The sequence below is a fragment of the Eleutherodactylus coqui genome, chromosome 9 (genome assembly GCF_035609145.1).
Source record: "Eleutherodactylus coqui strain aEleCoq1 chromosome 9, aEleCoq1.hap1, whole genome shotgun sequence".
Lineage (NCBI taxonomy): Eukaryota > Metazoa > Chordata > Amphibia > Anura > Eleutherodactylidae > Eleutherodactylus > Eleutherodactylus coqui.
In genome coordinates, this window is record NC_089845.1 from 172,959,164 (window position 1) to 172,980,793 (window position 21,630).

At 46.5% G+C, this 21,630-nt stretch overlaps 1 protein-coding gene across 2 annotated transcripts in view; it reads right to left on the reverse strand.

Annotated features, from left to right (window-relative positions):
• CYRIB (CYFIP related Rac1 interactor B) overlaps positions 1–21,370 on the reverse strand; it is a 209,557-nt gene extending 188,187 nt beyond the window's left edge. For both annotated transcript variants that reach the window (XM_066578793.1, XM_066578792.1), the window contains exon 1: positions 21,233–21,370. The gene's annotated coding sequence lies outside the window, so the exon portion shown is untranslated. The remainder of the gene's footprint in view (positions 1–21,232) is intronic.
• Between the last annotated feature and the right edge of the window lie 260 nt (positions 21,371–21,630).

The following is a 21,630-nucleotide window of genomic DNA, read 5'->3' on the forward strand; positions in this document are numbered from 1 at the left end:
CCCCCTATGTACAAGAATATAACTACTATAATACTGCCCCTATGTACAAGAATATAACTACTATAATACTGCTCCTATGTACAAGAATATAACTACTATAATACTGCCCCCATGTACAAGAATATAACTACTATAATACTGCCCCCCTATGTACAAGAATATAACTACTATAATACTGCCCCCTACGTACAAGAATATAACTACTATAATACTGCCCCCTGTGTACAAGAATATAACTACTATAATACTGCCCCCTATGTACAAGAATATAACTACTATAATACTGCCCCCTACGTACAAGAATATAACTACTATAATACTGCCCCCTGTGTACAAGAATATAACTACTATAATACTGCCCCCATGTACAAGAATATAACTACTATAATACTGCCCCCTATGTACAAGAATATAACTACTATAATACTGCCCCTATGTACAAGAATATAACTACTATAATACTGCTCCTATGTACAAGAATATAACTACTATAATACTGTCCCCTATGTACAAGAATATAACTACTATAATACTGCCTCCTATGTACAAGAATATAACTACTATAATACTGCCCCGTATGTACAGGAATATAACTACTATAATACTGCCCCCTATGTACAAGAATATAACTACTATAATACTGCCCCCTATGTACAGGAATATAACTACTATAATACTGCTCCTATGTACAGGAATATAACTACTATAATACTGCTCCCTATGTACAAGAATATAACTACTATAATACTGCCTCCTATGTACAAGAATATAACTACTATAATACTGCCCCCTATGTACAAGAATATTACTACTATAATACTGCCCCCTATGCACAAGAATATAACTACTATAATACTGCCCCCTATGTACAAGAATATAACTACTATAATACTGCCCCCTATGTACAAGAATATAACTACTATAATACTGCTCCCTATGTACAAGAATATAACTACTATAATACTGCCCCCTATGTACAAGAATATAACTACTATAATACTGCCCCGTATGTACAGGAATATAACTACTATAATACTGCCCCCTATGTACAAGAATATAACTACTATAATACTGCCCCCTATGTACAGGAATATAACTACTATAATACTACCTCCTATGTACAAGACTATAACTACTATAATACTGCCCCCTATGTACAAGAATATAACTATTATAATACTGCCCCCTGTGTACAGGAATATAACTACTATAATACTGTCCCCTATGTACAAGAATATAACTACTATAATACTGCCCCCTGTGTACAAGAATATAACTACTATAAAACTGCTCCTATGTACTAGAATATAACTACTATAATACTGCCCCCTATGTACAAGAATATAACTACTATAATACTGCTCCTATGTACAAGAATATAACTACTATAATACTGCCTCCTATGTACAAGAATATAACTACTATAATACTGCCCCCTATGTACAAGAATATAACTACTATAATACTGCCCCCTGTGTACAGGAATATAACTACTATAATACTGTCCCCTATGTACAAGAATATAACTACTATAATACTGCCTGCTATGTACAAGAATATAACTACTATAATACTGCCCCCTATGTACAAGAATATAACTACTATAATACCGCCCCCTATGTACAAGAATATAACTAGCATAATACCGCCCAGTATTCTGTACTGTTAGTTGGGCATACATATTGCATTACCTGCTTCATTTGATAGTGAAAATAGTAAGTAGCATAATACTTCAGTGAACTTTTGTAAGTAAGTGAAAAAAAAAAAAAAAAAAGAATGTTATTAAATTTCAAAAGTTGATCAGCAGACGGAGGTTTTATGCTGCTTACTTACGGTTTTCAGTATCTAACAGCTAATAACGCATGCTATACAGTATTTTTGTACATTTCTGTATCTTTTTTCACACTATTAAGATAGAGATTGATGAGGCTGTGGAAGCTAATCACTGCTTACAGCAACCAATCAGAGATCAGTTTTCATTCATCACAGCACTGTGGTAAAACAAAAGCTGCTCTGTAATTGGTTGCTTCATAAATCTGCTCAGTAGTGACTGCTGCCCGTAGGACGCCGACAAGTGGGTTGTGGTGAGTGAGGGGTTTGTTGCTCGCGCCTTGTATCTCCTCATCATGTCTGCAGGTTCCAGGTCTCATCATGAAGGATGGCCATGTGAAAGGGGAAGAGAGCGGCTGTAACTTCCTCTTCCGTTGGCTCCACAGTAAGCGGCTATCACATTTTGGAGAAGCTGTCATAGAAGTTTCCGTAGCGTTCAGTCAGCGCCGGATTAACCATTAGGCAGACAAGGCGCGCCCGGCCAGCCGGAGATCCGGGCCACCGAAAATAAAGTAAAAAAAACCGTGATCATCGTCATCATCATCAGGTGGTGATTAGCCGCAGCTTGGGGGCTTTTACCCACTAGCGATTTTTATCGCTGTGATGTTACTGCGCTTTTTGTTTTTTTTACTACAACTGTCAATGAAACTTTCTAATGTTAAAATCGCATCATAGAAAAATTGCAAGTTTGCGCTTCTGAGACGTTTGTGCGATTTTAACATTAGAAAGTCCCATTGACAGTTGTAGTAAAAAAAAAACCAAAAAAAAAAAAACTCTGCGATATCGAAGGGTTAAAAAACACTAGTGGGTAAAAGCCCTAAGGCTGCCTGTCCACGGGCGGGTTTTCATTGCGTTCCCTGCGGCGATAATCCGGCCTTGTATGGAGAGCGCTTCCCTCCTGCGCAGTATGCTGCGATTTGCCGCGATTCTCTGTGGTCAGCCTGTCAGATAGTCTGACAGCGGAGATCTGTCTGCCGGCTCCTGCTCCCAGGCGGCAGCTCCCGCGGCAGAGATCCCCCACGGGATACCGCAACGCCCATGGACAGGCAGCCTTAGACTCTTCGGAGCAGCACGTGATCGCTGTCGTGGCAGCACATCCAAATGTGGAAGTGGGCGAGCGCCCAAGCGTGAGCAGCACGCCGGTGATGGGGATGCCACACGTGGGAACGGATGTTGGGCAGCAGCAGTTTAACACCTTTTATGTCATCGTCGATCCGCTGAAGAGGGCCCTACAAGGACGTACTGAGGCGTCTTCATGGCTGCAGAGGTTTGGCTGAGGAGGACTCCAGCCTGAGGAAGATATCCATGTTGGCATCTCCAGACTTCTTGGTTTCTATCCCAAGGACTTGTCTTCCGATTTCCCAGCAGAATTCCCTCTGCACTATTTGCAATGAAAGGAGGCGGGATGGGGCGGGGCTAAGTTCTGAGAATTAGCCCTGCCCCGTCCCACCTCTCCCCATTGCAAATAGTGCAGAGGGGTGGAGAGGAGGCAGAGAGGGGGCGGGAGCTCAGTTCCTGCTCCTGGCTCTTCCATCTCCCCCCCCCCCCTGCAGATAAGAACGGCGTATATCGGCTCGGGGTGAAAACCGAGCCAATATTCGTTCATGTGAATCCAGCCTTAAGCGTACGTCCGGAGCAATGTGCCTCAGACGCAACGGGGACGAGTCTACAGTGGTAAGTGACATTGGTTTAGGGAGAGTCTCTATCGTCAGACCAGCTTTTAGGGCAAACCGAGAATTTATCACATTAACCTCAGCAGAGACGTCCTGTCTGGACTTCGCCAAACAACCAACTTGAGGATCCCGCTGAATCACTGGTCGCTTGTTCCGGGGTCTCACTGGACAACTGTGAATAAAGTGCCCGTCATGCCCACAATAAAAGCACAGAGCTTTCTTTAGACGAATATCCCTACGTGCTTTAGTAGTAGAGACCGTCCCCATCTCCATAGGTTCCTCCGCAACCTCCTCAGGGGATACCGACGATGAGAAGGAGACTCAAACATGGTCTCCTGCCTTCTCTCCTGCAGATGGTGATCAATCCTTATTGCCAAGGCCATGGCATCCCCCAACATACAAGGTGTAGCATCTGAACCATAGCATTCTTCACCCTGCATGACAGACAACACAGAACTGGCTTCTCAAAGCCGGATCGTCCACTGGGTCACATTTGCCCAGCGCCGAAATTGCGCACAGTAGTCCTCAGGCGGGCGGCTGCCTGGTAGCATCATGCAAAATAAAAACTGATCCAGCGCTCACTAGCAGACAGATATGGCGACCTTGGCCAAAGTAGAGGTCATCTGTTTATGTGCAAGGCGTTTCATCACACACAGGGGACTTATTCAAGCAATATACTCAGACACATATATACAGACACATATATACAGACACATATACACAGACACATATACGCAGACACATATACGCAGACACATATACGCAGACACATATACGCAGACACATATACGCAGACACAGACACATATACACAGACACATATACACAGACACATATACACAGACACATATACACAGACACATATACACAGACACATATACACAGACACATATACACAGACACATATACACAGACACATATACGCAGACACATATACGCAGACACATATACGCAGACACATATACGCAGACACATATACGCAGACACATATACGCAGACACATATACGCAGACACATATACGCAGACACATATACGCAGACACATATACGCAGACACATATACGCAGACACAGACACATATACACAGACACATATACACAGACACATATACACAGACACATATACGCAGACACATATACGCAGACACATATACGCAGACACATATACGCAGACACATATACGCAGACACATATACGCAGACACAGACACATATACACAGACACATATACACAGACACATATACACAGACACATATACACAGACACATATACACAGACACATATATACACAGACACATATATACACAGACACATATATACACAGACACATATATACACAGACACATATATACACAGACACATATATACACAGACACATATATACACAGACACATATATACACAGACACATATACACAGACACATATACACAGACACATATACACAGACACATATACACAGACACATATACACAGACACATATATACAGACACATATATACAGACACATATACACAGACACATATACACAGACACATATACACAGACACATATACACAGACAGATATACACAGACAGATATACACAGACACATATATACAGACACATATATACAGACACATATACACAGACAGATATATACACATCTACATATAGAAAAATGAATCTGACTGTATGTCTGTCTGTATGACCGTCTGTATATATGTCTGCGTGTTTGTCTGTCTGTCCTTTATGCATTACTACACCATTCATCCGATCGCCATGACACTTAGGGAAGTTGTTGAGTACACTCCTGGGAAGGTTACTGGCATAGTACATCTATCCTACGATAGGTGGGGGCGTGCGAGCGTCGTCGACAGTTATGCCCTCCAGACATAGATTGACCAATCGATTTCCATCTCAAGCACGAAAGAAAAAGGCATTAAGAGCTTCAGAAACAGACGAGCCGCGGGATGCGTGTCCAACTACAAGATGATGCATCCGCCGAACGTATCACTAAACAACTGCTGGATACTGGGAATGCTGAGGTAACATGAAAGCTGCGCCGTGATTGGTCGTTATATATTATACTGCTGAGGTCACATGAAAGGTGCTCTGTGATTGGTTGTTATATATTATACTGCTGAGGTCACATGAAAGCTGCGCTGTGATTGGTCGTTATATATGATACCGCTGAGGTCACATGAAAGCTGCGCTGTGATTGGTCGTTATATATTATACTGAGGTCACATGAAAGCTGCGCTGTGATTGGTCGTTATATATTATACTGAGGTAACATGAAAGCTGTGCTGTGATTGGTTGTTATATATTATACTACTGAGGTAACATGAAAGCTGTGCTGTGATTGGTTGTTATATATTATACCGCTGAGGTCACATGAAAGGTGCTCTGTGATTGGTTGTTATATATTATACTGCTGAGGTCACATGAAAGCTGCACCGTGATTGGTCGTTATATATTATACCGCTGAGGTCACATGAAAGGTGCTCTGTGATTGGTTGTTATATATTATACTGCTGAGGTAACATGAAAGGTGCTCTGTGATTGGTTGTTATATATTATACTGAGGTAACATGAAAGGTGCTCTGTGATTGGTTGTTATATATTATACTGAGGTCACATGAGAGCTGCGCTGTGATTGGTTGTTATATATTATACTGAGGTCACATGAGAGCTGCGCTGTGATTGGTTGTTATATATTATACTGAGGTCACATGAGAGCTGCGCTGTGATTGGTCGTTATATATTGTACTGAGGTAACATGAGAGCTGCGCTGTGATTGGTTGTTATATATTATATCACTGAGGTAACATGAAAGCTGTGGTTGGTTGGTTGGTTGGTTGGTTGGTTGGTTGGAGCATCGTGCGACGGGTAAGCTAGTTATTTATATAGAAAAAAAAACCTTACTTCAGACTTCATTGCAGCATTTGGCATCTCTCTCTGCCGCGCGGCTGCATTCTGGGTTGGGGGAAGCAGGTGGGAGTGGGCGGAGGGAGGAGTCCCTGCGGATGAATGTATCTATAGAAGGCATGCACGTAGATGTGCGCTCCATGGGCCGACACGTGCAGAGCGCACATAAACACTCCATCAAATACTACATCTCATTCATGAGAGCTCCTTATAGCGGTTAGGCTATCGAAATGCTACCAACATACGGGCTTCAGATTTACTTGGGATACATATAAGAAAATATTAAAAGAGGATTATGGGTATCAAATTTTCAGTAAAATGGTAACTTAATATCAATCCTCCTGTGTAATACAATAATGAAGACCGTTTGGCAAGATATATATAAAAAATAAACTAAGCCATTAACATAAAATGATTAACATCAAGAATATATAAAAGCACCATAAATATTGGCAGTGCTCTTACCGAAACTAACTGTGTGTATATAAGGAAACTCTAGAGAGATAGAAGATGACCGCCGGACAAAATACCACTAAAATGACCTAAAAGAGTTCATTACTGCACACAACATAGTAGGAACTAAAACAGGATTCTCTCAAAAGAAACATTTCTTTAGGATTATGTAAAAAACACGCAGAATTAAAACCCTCCCATTTCTTCCAATCCTTCATTTAGCCCGCGGGGCACGAACGTTTATCTTAAAGATCCAATCCATCTCTTTGGCGCGTAAATCGCTTACAGTCATTATGGATGTATTCTAGTGGAATCTCACGTCAGCCTGAAAAGTCCCCATCATGGTGGGTTTTATGGTGCCGTGATAGCAGCCTTTATATTCCTCCTGTGGTTACTCCTCCCCGGACGCCGTGCACTAATGGTTCTACCCACGTGGCGTTCCCACAGGGACATTCTAAGTATATAACCGGTTTGGGGTTTGACTTTTCTTACTTCCTTCGTATCCACATTTATTCCCATCTCGCCTCTATGTGGCCACAACAGGGACATCTTTCCTTTCCGCTGTACGTTGTGTTTTAATCTCGTTCTTGCCATCCGTCTTTCTCCTTTGGGGCATGAAGGTGCCAATATGTTTTTTGGTGTTTTGTTTCAGTGGCAGATACCTGTAGGTTTCTCTGTGATCTCTAGTTAAATACGGTGAATGATGATCTGTATTTGGTGATGAATGTAGTTTTGATCTTAGATTTCTCATCGTTTTCGTTTATTTTAGTTCTTTCACCTTCTGGATTTTTTGTTGTCCTGTTTCCATTAAGACTCTATGAAAAGCAGAATCCATGATAGATTTGCTTCTTTCACATAATCTTCACTTCACCACTTCTGCCTGTTGTTTAAAAGTCCCAATTTTGGAAGAATTTCTCTTTGCCCTCCTCAATTGGCCATAAGGTATGTTAGTTTTCCAACTTTTGAGGTGGCAGCTTTGATAATCGAGGTAACTATTAGTATCCACCGGTTTACGTTTTGGTTGCTAGATTGTCATTTTGTGATCCAGTTTCTAAATCTAGCACTGTACAGTCTTTATGATTCACCTGTGACTTTAGGATTCTGTTCATTGTCATCGAGCTGCTCGATATAGGATGATAGATCCCCCATGCTTCCATTCCATATAATTAGGATGTTATCTATATATCTTTTGAATAAGGTGATCCATTTATCTAAAAACCTTCTTCTCTCAAACACGCCCATTACCACATTAGCAAAACATGGGGCGCATTTCGCCCCCATCGCAGCCCCGAATATCTGCTTGTAGAACACTTGATTATAGAAAAATAATTATTATTTAGGATAAATAAAATGGCCTCTGAAATAAAATCTTTTTGTTGTATTGGCGGATCTTCTTCTAGGGTCTTAGTTATTGCCTTGACCCCTAAGGCCGGCTGTCCACGGGCGTTGCAAAGTCCCGCGGCAGATCTCCACTACCCGGGAGCAGGAGCCGCCGCCGAATCTCCGCTGGTCAACCCTATCTAATAGATAGGCTGACCGCGGAGAGTTTGGGCACGTCACAGCATGCTGCGAATTGCCCGCCGTGAGCGGAGAATCACAATGATTCTCCGCTCGTGGACAGGTGCCGGCGCTTTGCAATGCTATGGAAAGCGTCGGCCGCATGATTCGCCAGCAGTTAACCACCGGCAAAATCACTGCCGTGGACAGGGGGCCCCAGTCATGTGGAATATTAGAGTATAATGATTCCACGTCTAGTGTACACCATACATACGCGTTGTCCCATTTGACATTCTCCAAAACCTTTAATAGGTGCCCTGTATCCTTTACATAGGATGGCGGAGAGGACCCTGTCAGCCATTACTATAAGCCCGCCTGGACGTGGAGGTGTTAGCGGGAGTTCCCAGGAGGGCACCCCGCTATACATCGGCTGAGTCCTTTTATTCAATTCTATTTTGAAGTTACTCTCCTGGATTTGCCGTGGAGCGCTGTCCTAATTGTTCTTTATTGTAGTATCATGTGGAGTTTACTTTCAACGAGGGCCACACAATCCGGATTATCATAGAGCAAGGCTAGAGCTGAGAAAAAAACTGTCCACCGAAGACAGAGCCGGTGAGGCGGGAGAAAGGGAAAACGCCCAGGCCTGAGGGTCTCCCTGTAACCGGGAGATGACTATCCCCAGGCCTGAGGGTCTCCCTGTAACCGGGAGATGACTATCCCCAGGCCTGAGGGTCTCCCTGTAACCGGGAGATGACTATCCCCAAGCCTGAGGGTCTCCCTGTAACCGGGAGATGACTATCCCCAAGCCTGAGGGTCTCCCTGTAACCGGGAGATGACTATCCCCAGGCCTGAGGGTCTCCCTGTAACCGGGAGATGACTATCCCCAGGCCTGAGGGTCTCCCTGTAACCGGGAGATGACTATCCCCAGGCCTGAGGGTCTCCCTGTAACCGGGAGATGACTATCCCCAGGCCTGAGGGTCTCCCTGTAACCGGGAGATGACTATCCCCAGGCCTGAGGGTCTCCCTGTAACCGGGAGATGACTATCCCCAGGCCTGAGGGTCTCCCTGTAACCGGGAGATGACTATCCCCAGGCCTGAGGGTCTCCCTGTAACCGGGAGATGACTATCCCCAGGCCTGAGGGTCTCCCTGTAACCGGGAGATGACTATCCCCAGGCCTGAGGGTCTCCCTGTAACCGGGAGATGACTATCCCCACACGCTGGGCCTCATTCCCTGAGGAAACTGGCCTTAAACGAAAATATAACTTGCAGGCTTCACGAAAAGAAACAAAATTGCTACATTTACCAGAAAATCGGTCTGGTAGCTCAAGCCTTGGTTCATACTGTGCAGATAAGTCAAATGCTGCAGGCACAGACTGAAGGGCAGACAGCTGCTGCATGATGTCCGCCATCTGCTGCATTAAGGCTAGGGCTTGCTGAACCAGAGCTTGCGTTGGATCCTGTACAGACATGGCACTAATCTGACTGGTAAGTGCCTGACCAGGATCCATACTGCGTCTAGTAGTTTATTAGGGCCGATCAATATGTCACGTTTGTCCTGGACTGCCAGCAAGAACAGAATATGGGGGCAGCCAAGACGGATGTGGGAAAGCACTGGTACGAGTGGCAGGATGCAGGACAGACGGAGAGCACCTCTGCGGGAGGGTAAAAGCCTGTATATCTCAACCGTGCAACGTAAATGCAGAATAAACTAAGGGAAATCCTTTCCCTGCAGACCCCTACCCCAGGAGGGAGCCCTGCCTAATCTGCGGGCCAATCGTTTCCGACAGGTGCGGACCCACATTCGTACCTGGGCCACTACCAATCCCCATTAGGGAGCCCTGAACACTCGGGATACAGTAGACGGAAATAAACAGAACTAGTACAGACAAACAATAGACACAAACTGGGAACAAACCAAAGCACCGTAGCCAGACACTCAGCGGCTCTGAGCAGGAGGACTGCTCAGGGATCACTGGAAATTAATCAGCAACCTCCAGGCAGCAAGAGCTGGATCTTATAGGGAGGAGGGAGAAGCCAATTGGCTGACAGACATATCAATCACCAGCCACACCTCTCAGACACTAGCAGGGCTGATTAACCCAGACTAGAAAGCACAGGAGCTGTTAAAGGGGTTGTCCCGAGGCAGCAAGTGGGTCTATACACTTCTGCATGGCCATAATAATGCACTTTGTAATGTACATTGTGCATTAATTATGAGCCATACAGAAGTTATAAAAAGTTTTATACTTACCTGCTCCGTTGCTGGCGTCCTCGTCTCCATGGTGCCGACTAATTTTCGCCCTCCGATGGTCAAATTAGCCGCGCTTGCGCAGTCCGGGTCTTCTCCTCTTCTCTATGGGGCTCCGTGTAGCTCCGTGTAGCTCCGCCCCGTCACGTGCCGATTCCAGCCAATCAGGAGGCTGGAATCGGCAATGGACCGCACAGAAGCCCTGCGGTCCATGAAGACAGAGGATCCCGGCGGCCATCTTCAGCAGGTGAGTATGAAGACGCCGGACCGCCGGGATTCAGGTAAGCGCTGTGCGGGTGGGTTTTTTAACCCCTGCATCGGGGTTGTCTCGCGCCGAACGGGGGGGGGGTTTAAAAAAAAAAAAAAAACCCGTTTCGGCGCGGGACATCTCCTTTAACCCTGGCTACTCTGGAGAGAACCTAAAGAAACTAGGTGTGCTGGCAAATAATTAACCATGTGCTTACTGAGCTGTGACGCTCACATGATACATACAAAACAATACATTTTTCAGACAGGACAGAACATAACAGACATTAACCCCTTTCAGTCCTGCAGCCATCCAATACACATGAATCAAATGCACTCCACAAACAAAACACTGACAAGACAGTGACACGAGACAGACATAGAACATTCTGGAGGGACCCCAATAACTCTGGGCCACTAGACTGACATAGAGTTCCAAATCTCCTGCACAGACAGGAACCTTTCACCAGTCTTTAGGCTTAGATTCTAATGGCAGGAAGGTATCGATGAAGTAGACACAACTCCACACCTGTCACACATTGCACATGGTTTTCACATGATAGAAGAAATATTTATTAGTTCCAGTGTCGTATGCTAATGCACACAAAGAGTCCGGTGGGCGGGCCCAGACTGCAGGGCGCTCAGCAATCCTGTCCCTCTGGTGGCGATGAACGTGGATGTGCATGTGAAATCTTGTGCATGTGTTGTTGGTGAAAGTATCGCAATGCGGATTTACAAAAATATCCAATATGTATTTACAAAGAAATTAAAGTAATGCTGTAATAAGAAGGAAGCGGTTTATCGTTTACCGCAGATTTACAGACGGCGACCGCGCTAACTAAACCCAGGATCAACGATACGAAGCAACAGCGATGACGCAGCTCAACGATCAACTTGTGAAGCAGGAATGCGAGTCACGCAGCGCCACGCACCGTTCATCTGCAGTACCGTTACCTCAGTGCCCTTTCACTAGTGTGAGGTGCCTTTAACCCCTTAGTGACGCGGCCTATTTTGGTCCCAAGGACATGATGACTTTTTGGGAATTTTCATCTCCACTTTGCAAAAGCCATAACTTTTTACCTGTTTCCGCCGACGTGACCGTATGAGGGTTGTTTTTTTGCGCAGCGAGCCGTAGGTTTTTAGGGTACCATTTTTGGGTGCATACAACGTATTGTAGAACTTCTATTACATTTTTGGAGAGGGCAGGGGAAAAACATCACTTCTCTCTGGTTTTGTTGTGTTTTTTTCACAAAGTTACTCATTCAGCATAAATGACATAATAACATTTTATTCTGCAGGTTTGTTTGACTACAATAACATCTAAATTCTATATATATTTAGGTTTTTTTTTCACTTTTTGTACAATAAAAACCTTTTACTTTAGAAAGTCCTTTTTTTGCATTGCTGCGTTGAAAGCCCCATGACTTGTATTCTTCCAAGGGCGGAGCTCTGTGAGGGCTGCATGAGTTTTGTGTGAGGAGCTGCAGTTGTTTTGGGGGTAAATATGGCTTTTCTGATCACTTTTTTTTTTTACTATTTTTGTCGTGCAGAATAAATAGCATTCAGTTTACGGTACAGGTCGTTATCGATGCAATGATACCAAATGTGTGGGCCTTTTTTCCTCCTGTTTTATAAACAAAGAGGAGGTAGTGCACAAAAAGGGTTTTTAAATCCTTTTTAATGCCTCTGTAGAGCATCCCCCTTCTATGAACTGTAGACAGTCAATTGATCCCCGTTGTTGCAGAAAAAGGCCGGCTGTTATTCACAGCCAGCTCTTGCTGCGAATGGCATGGACTCAGCTTACATCCTGTAGTGAAAGGGGTTAAATAACACAGTTCTTCAACCAGGTTCAAGCACCTGAAACTTGCATAAAGTGCAGCGCCTGTACTATTAGCCCTGTCCCTTCTAGCAGGCCTGATAATTACTGGACTAAGTCCCTTTCTGCTGTGCTCACCTCTGTGTTGGAGGTCGGCCCCACTTACAGTTGTGTTGTAAGGGAATCGCCAATCTACTGACTCAGACTTGTCCCAAGTCAGGAGGGCAACTCTATTGCACAGTTCTCCTCGGTTCCAGGTAGCAATCAACGGCCTCAATAGAAACTATAGGACGGCCTGCAAAAAACTGAGCCCTCGCACAACTATGTCAATAGAAAAATAACGTTCTGGCTGTCATAGGATGGCGGCAGAAAACAATTCTATTTCTTTCCAAAGATATTTTATCTTAAAAGTAGTACCGAAAAACACCCTCCATAAATTTGGTATCGCAATAATCGTACTGATATAGAATTACGTTATTTTGTCCTTTTATGCTGCAGAATTTCACTTTTTTCCATTTTCCTCATTTTGAGTTTTTTAAATATACCGTATAATGTACTGAAAAACATTAGATAGTATCAGCGAAAAATACAACTCATCCCGCAAGAAACAACAAACCCTCCGCCGGCGACGGATAAATCAATGAGTGGTGAGATGAGAAACTGAACAAAAGGCAGCGTCCTTAAGGGGTTAAAATTTTTTTCCAAAGGCTATGAAGAAGTGATGTGCAATAACTGACTGCTGCGGAATGGTTTCTTCCTCATCGCGATCTTCCTGCCACTGGTCTCTGTGTTCACCACACAATTCAGGAAACTATTCCACCTCTATAAGAGCTCTTCACTTGTACGGCCACGGATCCGCGCGCAAATGTAGTCCACTTTATATACAAATCTGCATACAGATTTAATGATGAAGATGCCACATGCGATCCGCGTCAAGGTGCGCCGCGTCACTTTGGTGTTTTTACATAGACTGCAATGCAGATTCCAATTAAAACCCAGTGGGGTGCCGATTCAGGACAGATTTTATACCAAATCTACATCCAATTCTCCAATGTGTAACAAGGTATAAAACTGCTGACAGATCCCAAATTAAAAGGTAGGCTCTAGTACCCTGTTGTACCGCCTCTAGCTTGGATACATGATGTGATACAGGTGGGCACGGGGAGCATGAAAAAAGCACATCCAGAATGGGAAGAATTGGGCTAAGCAGCAGCACATGAGAAAAAGACTTGGGTATACTAATAGATCACAGACTGAACATGAGTCAACAATGTGATGCAGCAGCCAAAAAGGCAAACACAATTCTGGGATGTATTAAGAGAAGCATAGAGTCTAGATCATGTGAGGTCATTATCCCCTCTACTCTTCCTTAGTCAGACCTCATCTATAATACTGGGTCCAGTGCTGGGATGTATTAGAAGCATAGAGTCTAGATCACGTGAGGTCATTATCCCCTCTACTCTTCCTTAGTCAGACCTCATCTGGAATACTGAGTCCAGTTCTGGGCACCCCACTTTATAAAAGACATAGACAAACTGGAGCAAGTTCAGGGAAGCATTACCAAGATGGTGAGCGGTCTGCAGATCATGTCCTATGAGGAACGGTTAAAGGATCTGGGAATGTTTAGCAGAAGAGAAGGCTGAGAGGAGACTTAATAGCTGTCTACAAATATCTGAAGGGCTGTCACAGTGCAGAGGGATCAGCCCTATTCTCATCTGTACAAGGAAAGACTAGAAGCAATGGGATGAAACTGAAAGGGAGGAGACAGATTAGATATTAGACAGTGAGGGGGATCAATGAGTGGAACAGGTTACCACAGGAGGTGGGGAGTTCTCCTTCAATGGAAGTGTTCAAACAAAGGTATTAATATTCTTGGGATTAGCGAATTGCTCCTAATCAGACGCTCCTCTCTACTGGTGGTCTGTAGGCGGTGCCCTGAGCCCGGTCACCTTGTGTGCCCCCATCCACTGGTCCCAACACCCCCTAACAGTCTGGTCATACGGTCTTCTCTACTGGTGGTCTGTCAGGGGTCCTGAGCCCAGTCACCTTGTGTGCCCTCATCCACTGGTCCCAACACCGCCTAACAGTCTGGTCAGACGCTTCTCTCTACTGGTGGTCTGTTGGGGTCTTGAGCCCGGTCACCTTGTGTGCCCCCATCCACTCGTCCCAACACCCACAAAACAGTCTGGTCAGATGCCCATCTCTACTGGTGGTCTGTAGGGGACGTCCTGAGCCTGGTCACCTTGTGCCCCCATCCACTGGTCCCAACACGTCTTAACAGTCTGGTCAGACGCTCCTCTCTACTCATGGCCTGTAGGGGGCATCCTGAGCCTGGTCACCTTGTGTGCCCTCACATATCCACTGGTCCTAACACCTCCTAATAGTCTGGTCAGACACTCCTCTCTACTGGTGGTCTGTAGGGGGCGTCCTGAGCCCGTTGACCTTGTGTGCCCTCATGCATCAACTGGTTCCAACACCCCCTAACAGTCTGGTCAGACGCTCCTCTTTACTGGTGGTCTGTAGGGGGCGTCCTGAGCCCGGTCACCTTGTGTGCCCTCATCCACTGGTCCCAACATCTCCTAACAGTCTGGACAGAACGGCCCGGTGGGGGACAATTCATCGATACGACCATCCAGCTTCTCACACCCCAATAATGCGTCCCCTCTGGTAATGGGGTGAAATCTCTTCTCTGCATCGTAGAGGCGTCTAGTGGCCAACAAGCTCTACAAGCGGAAGAAGAGGTCACTACACACAAGGGGCCTCTGAGAGCCTCTTATAGGCCGGGGGGGGGGGGGGGGGACCACTTTTAGGGCCTCCGATGACAAGACCGTCCATCTAATCACCACAACTCTCATCATCTACATATCTGCCTGAGATGGAGCCGCAGGACGAGATCTGCAGTAAAACGATGACTTCTGGGGGTGCAGGAGGGTTTATGACAAAGAATGTATATATACTCATATAGTGGAGGTATTAAATTGTAAGCTCTGCAAAAACTATAAAAACACGGAAAACCTCTTCTAAACTCTTAACCAACTTTGACCATCAGACTACCAGGACGCCCCTGTCCACCTATTTACTTCCCTAGACCACCGGTGATGTTACCATTAACCCCTTAACTATCCTAGAATGATAGACACCAGACTGTAAGATAGTCAGTGGCATTGCTATGGTGGGTGCGGCGGTCGCCTTTGTTCGTGGTCGCTGCGCTGCAGGGCGATGGTGTATTATAATAACAGCACAATAACTTCTCCTGCTTCTATGGAGGGGACATCTTCTCCAGCGCGACTCTACAGCCCCGGCACTCCTTATACACGTGAACAGTGGACTTTCCTGCTGTATATAGATGAGACGCAGTGTGAGGTCCCTGTATACAGCGGCACATCAGCTGCGGCTGCACTTCATATTTTACACTGTTTCCATATCAAAGACGCTTTTCCCTCTACGATGGAGGGAAGCCGATTGCGTGAGAGCAGAATAGACGACTTCATCTACTGACGGACGGGATCGTCTTAAAATACCAAATATACGGATCCAGAATCTGGGAACCGCCCCAGCGCCCAGACTGTTCTCCGGTCAGTCCTAGACCGCTGCTGCTCAGGTCTTCCCTCATTTATTGGGGTCTAGATGGCAATCAAGGGGTCACTGCGGGTTTAGATAAGCCAAACGATGACAAAATTATAGAACCCCTTTAAGATGGTAAAACATCACCTAGTCATTAGCGCTATACCAATAATCGCTGTTTCTACAGTGACCAACAGAGACAGGAAAATCGCTCCGACCCTCCCGATCTGTATCCCAGTTGACCGGTTCCAACCAAGTGAAATCTGTGAAGCCTTTGGAAATACCTCTCTGTCTATAATGTTCACCGAGTGGCCGCTTTATTGGATGCCCGTGGAGGAGCCGGACCGCTGCATCAATTCCTAATGCAGCATGGAGTCCATCCACAACTATCAAAGCTTCTAACCATTACTCCACCAACTGTCAGGAAGGGGTCAGCGATTCATGCTGCTTGCGCCAAATTCTGACCTCCCATCAGCAACAGAAATCTGCATCCATCGGACCAGGAGATGTTTTCCGCTGCTCAGTGATACAAGTTTTGTGCTCTTTTGCCCGCTGGAGTCATTCTGTGTCTCTTAGACATAAGGGCGCTGGAACTGGTCGTCTGCTATTATAGCCCTTCCGTGTGCAGGATCGGCAAGTTATGCATTCGGACACGTTAGTTGGAGCTCCAACGTTGTATTCAGCTGACTGTGCAGCCAATTGGTCAGAACGATTCCTGACATCCTCCTCCGACCCCTTTCAGTGATGAGTTGTTTCCGTCCACAGGATCCCCTTTCGCTGGATGTTTTCCTCGATTGCACCATTCTCTGTATACGCTCCACACTGTTACATGAGAAAACCCCCCGTGGTTGGCGGTGAGACCCCGGCTAGTCTAGCACTGATGACCGGCCTCGTGGGAAGTCACTCCGATTGCTGGATTTTCCCATCTAATGTGGATTCACACCTAAACTGATCCACGGAAAGCTTGTCACGTGATTTTAAGCCTGGGGTCACAGGGAAAATTACCGTACAGTGGGCGCAAATCATGAGGATGGGGTCTCTAATATAAAGGGTCCGGGGGCTCTAATAAAGGGGCCCTTCTGTGGTATTCCCTCCATACAGCTGTGCAGTGCTTATGTTTGGCTGTGAGGGGACACCTTGCTTGGAAGGTACTGTTGTATTATGTCTCCACCAGAAGCTAAGGGCTGGCTTCTGATTGGCTCATATTGCGGCAGGGAGGGAGGAGACTGAGAGACAAGGTGTTGTGGTGACAGCTGGGAACACTGACAGTGGGGCCAGCTTCTTTATCCCCTGATGCCGAACTCACACCTCTGGCCTCCACACTAGCTGGGACTGCTGTCACTGAGCTCCCCGCTGCTCTCCCCGGGGGACTGGCACCTCCACTCCTGCCGCTTGCTCCCAGCAGGCATCTCTGTAAATGGGCTGCACGCTCTTCTCTCCACCGCACTGCCATCTGGCCTCCCATTCCACTGCGGCCTTTGCAGCCAGGAGCGCTGGCGCTGGGGGACCCTGCTGCTCTATTTCCGGGGGACTGGCTCCTCCACTCCCGTCCCACCATCGTCTGCTGTCGGTGGGGAACACTGTAAATGTGCTGCACACTCCTCTCCCCGTTGCACTACAATCTGACCTCCCGTTCCGCCTGCAGCCGGGAGCGCTGTCACTGGGGGTCCCCGCTCCTCTCCCAGTCAGACTGTCATCTCCCCGACTGGTCCCCCTGCGTCCAGGACCACTTTCAGTATGGTGCGCGCTCCTCTCCCTGCCACACAGCCATGTACGCTCTGGTTACCCCTGCGGCCGCTGCAACCGAGACCAGAGCTTTTGCCCGATATGATGGTAGGCTGCCGGGGATGGTCGCCTTGGATGGAGGGTTAGGGTTACATCATTAGGTGTAAGCAGCTAACCCTGCATCCAAGGTGATCCTCAGTCTCCACGCTGCTAGGACCCTGCTCCAGGCAGCCAATCAGCAGCTTGCGGGGGTACACTGGGCGGGTACTGCCCATCACTAGGTCTCCGCCCATACTTGTGGTGAAGATAAGGTACAACAGCACCTGCTTGGAATTTCCCTTTATTAGCCAGATTTGAGAACCCATGCGAAGAGGGACTCCTGCTCTGGGGGGCTTGTCATTTATTAATAACATGTTCCCTGGGGGCAGCAGGCGTTACAGTCAGCTGCAATGGATACAAGTACACTAGTACAGTACTGAGCCAGCAGCTGAACAGTTAAAGGGGTTGTCTAGTTGCAAAGCATTTATGGACCTCCCCAGATCAGCTGTCTTCTAGGCCCTGTGCTCATGCACTAAGCTAATTTCTGCAGGAAGCAGACAGCTCCATTGCAGCTGCAGTGGCCAGGATTGGTATTACAGGCAAAGCTTCTATTCACTCCAATGGCAACTTGACCTGTAATACCAAGCCTGGCCACTACAATGGGAATGGAGCTGCCTGCTTCCTGCAGAAATCAGCTCAGTGCACGAGCACATTGGCTCAGAGGACAGCAGACCAGTAGGCATTCTGAAGAGTGGACCCCCACTGTTTAGCTATTGTTGAACTATTTTGTGCATAGACCCATCAATAGTTTACAACTGGACAAGACCTTTAATCACTGGCGTGCACCCGGGCCCAGGAGCCTTAGGGGGGCCCATAAGGCCTCTCTTCTCCATATAGGCAGCCCAGTACCATGAATAAAGTATTATAGTTGGGGACCCTGTTACAGGTTTTGCACTGGGGCCCGGGAGCTTCACGTTACGCCTCTGTGTTAAGGGATTAAGAGAAGTTAAGCCGCCTGCAGACGGCCGGGTTGGATCCAGCAGCGAGAATTCTCACCGCGGGACCCGACCCAAGCACCTGCAGAGAGCAGCGCGTACTCACCCGCGCCCCGCAGCTCCAGATCTTTCATGTGCCGGCATGCGCAGACCGGAGCCGGCGGTGTGTGAGTGACGTTTCTGTGAGCCCTGCACAGAAATAGAGCATGCCGCGGTTTGTTTGCCGAGCGAGATTTCGTGCAGCCGTCTGCATAGGATTGCGTTTGTTAACGCAATCCTATGCAGGCTTCCAGCGGCGAAAATCCCGCAGGAAATCCCGCCGCGGAATTTCCGCCCGTCTGCAGGCAGCCTTAGGGGGCCCCAAGATAAACTTTTGCACCCGGGCCCATGAGCCTTTAATGATTGTCTTGTGTCATTACTCTGCTAATTGAGTGATTATTTGCCACTTCCAGCTGCTCCTCCAAACAGGAAACAATCATCAGGCTGAATGTCCCCGAGGTCAATGAGATCTCACGTGCTCCGATACATAACAACAACACGTACCGCTGCTACAGGCGCCAATCATCCGCGTCACATCAGCGGTGATGGGACGGTGACGATCTCGCTGGGGATTTTGCCGCAGATTTCACCCCTTCAGTTTGATTTCAAATGAGTGCGGTGTAAATACAGCCGAAGACAACGCCAGGGGAATTAACCCTAAACAGGTCGCCATGCATGTGACTACAAAGCCACACCCCTTTTTCACTTTGCAAGTCTTAAGAAAAATGGGTCTCAGCAGGTGCGTCAGATTTACATAATGTAACGGTAATGGAAATTGTATCACCGGAGCGAGCGGAATATTCCAGATATGTCACATCGCAGGAAGGAGCCTGATACATTGTATCACATCCAGTACCCGACCCGCTGCTGTACAGCGACACTGCACATAATTGTCCATCATCAGCTAGAGTGCAGAGAAGCCCTCCGGGACCAGCGGCTGCTCCTCATATACAGTACATGCTAGGTAATGACAAAGTATGAAGGCACAAGACGACGTACAGGAACTGTGTGCACATATGTATATCTGTACCAGAGGGATTGTGCTGTGCGGACATGTATGTATATGTGCATCCAAGGGTATATGCTGTGTGTGCATGTATGTATATCTGTACCTGAGGGTATGTGCTGCGTGGACATGTATGTATATATGCACCTGAGGGTATGTGCTGCGTGGACATGTATGTATATCTGTACCTGAGGGTATGTGCTGCGTGGACATGTATGTATATATGCACCTGAGGGTATGTGCTGTGTGTACATGTATGTATATATGCACCTGAGGGTATGTGCTGTGTGTACATGTGTACATGTATGTATATATGCACCCGAGGGTATGTGCTGTGTGGACATGTATGTATGTATGTATATATGCACTCAAGGGTATCTGCCCTGTGTATATATTTGTGCATGTATGTATATATGTACCTGAGGGTATCTGCCATGTGTATATGTATGTATATGTGCATCCAAGGGTATATGCTGTGTGTGCATGTATGTATGTGTGCACCCTAGCGTATGTGCCTTGTGTACATATTTGTGCATGTATGTATATACGTACCCGAGGGTATGTGCTGTGTGTACATATGTATATATGTACCTGAGGGTATGTGCACCTATGTATATATGCACCTGAGGGTATGTGCTGAGTGTACATATTTGTGCATGTATGTATATATGCACCTGAGGGTATGTGCTGAGTGTACATATTTGTGCATGTATGTATATATCCACCTGAGGTTATCTGCCGTGTGTACAAATTTGTGCATGTATGTATATATGCACCTGAGGTTCTCTGCCGTGTGTACATATTTGTGCATGTATGTATATATGCACCTGAGGGTATCTGCCGTTTGTACATATTTGTGCATGTATGTATATGTGTACCCGAGGGTATATGCCGTGCCAGCTTTTAGATGGGTGTCTGGCTTTCTGTACATGTAGCCCTGTGTGATTCCGAGCTCAGTCTGTCTGCTACCATGTGAATATAATGTGTGCAGGTTCTGACCTGTTCTCTCTGGCGGATGTGTGAGCTGCACGCAGTGTATATATATATACCTGTCTGCTGGGGTATTTGCACACATGTTGATTGCATTCTGTCTTCAGCTGTCTGCCACATGCATGTTATAGCCTTACATCCCACATATAGCAGGTGGCAGGAGCTGTCCATCCTCCTATCAATGCTAGCCGCAGGGTCACTTACCTGGGCTGGACCCTCCTCAGTGCTGATCGGGGGCTGCAGCTGCTCTCAGCTTCTCCTTCTTCAGATTTGTGTGAGAGAAGCTTCCGGGTTGGTGAATCTCGTCAGAGGCTGAAATGTGCTGAGCAGCTACTGAATATCTCTATAAAAGGAAGAGACATGATGGAGGAAGAGGAAGCTCACCTTCCCAGCAGCCCCCTCCTGCAGCACTCACAGGGTTAATACAGAGCAGCTGCAAGCAGAGGAATTCCTCCATGTACCCCAATACAGAATCTCCAAAGGGCCCCAAAGTGATAAATCATCCCAATTACCCTGACGAGGGGCATCAGGGGATGCAGAAATGTGATGCGCTAATTTATCAAGTTAGGAATCATCCCTTTCCTGCAGCACGCAAATCACAA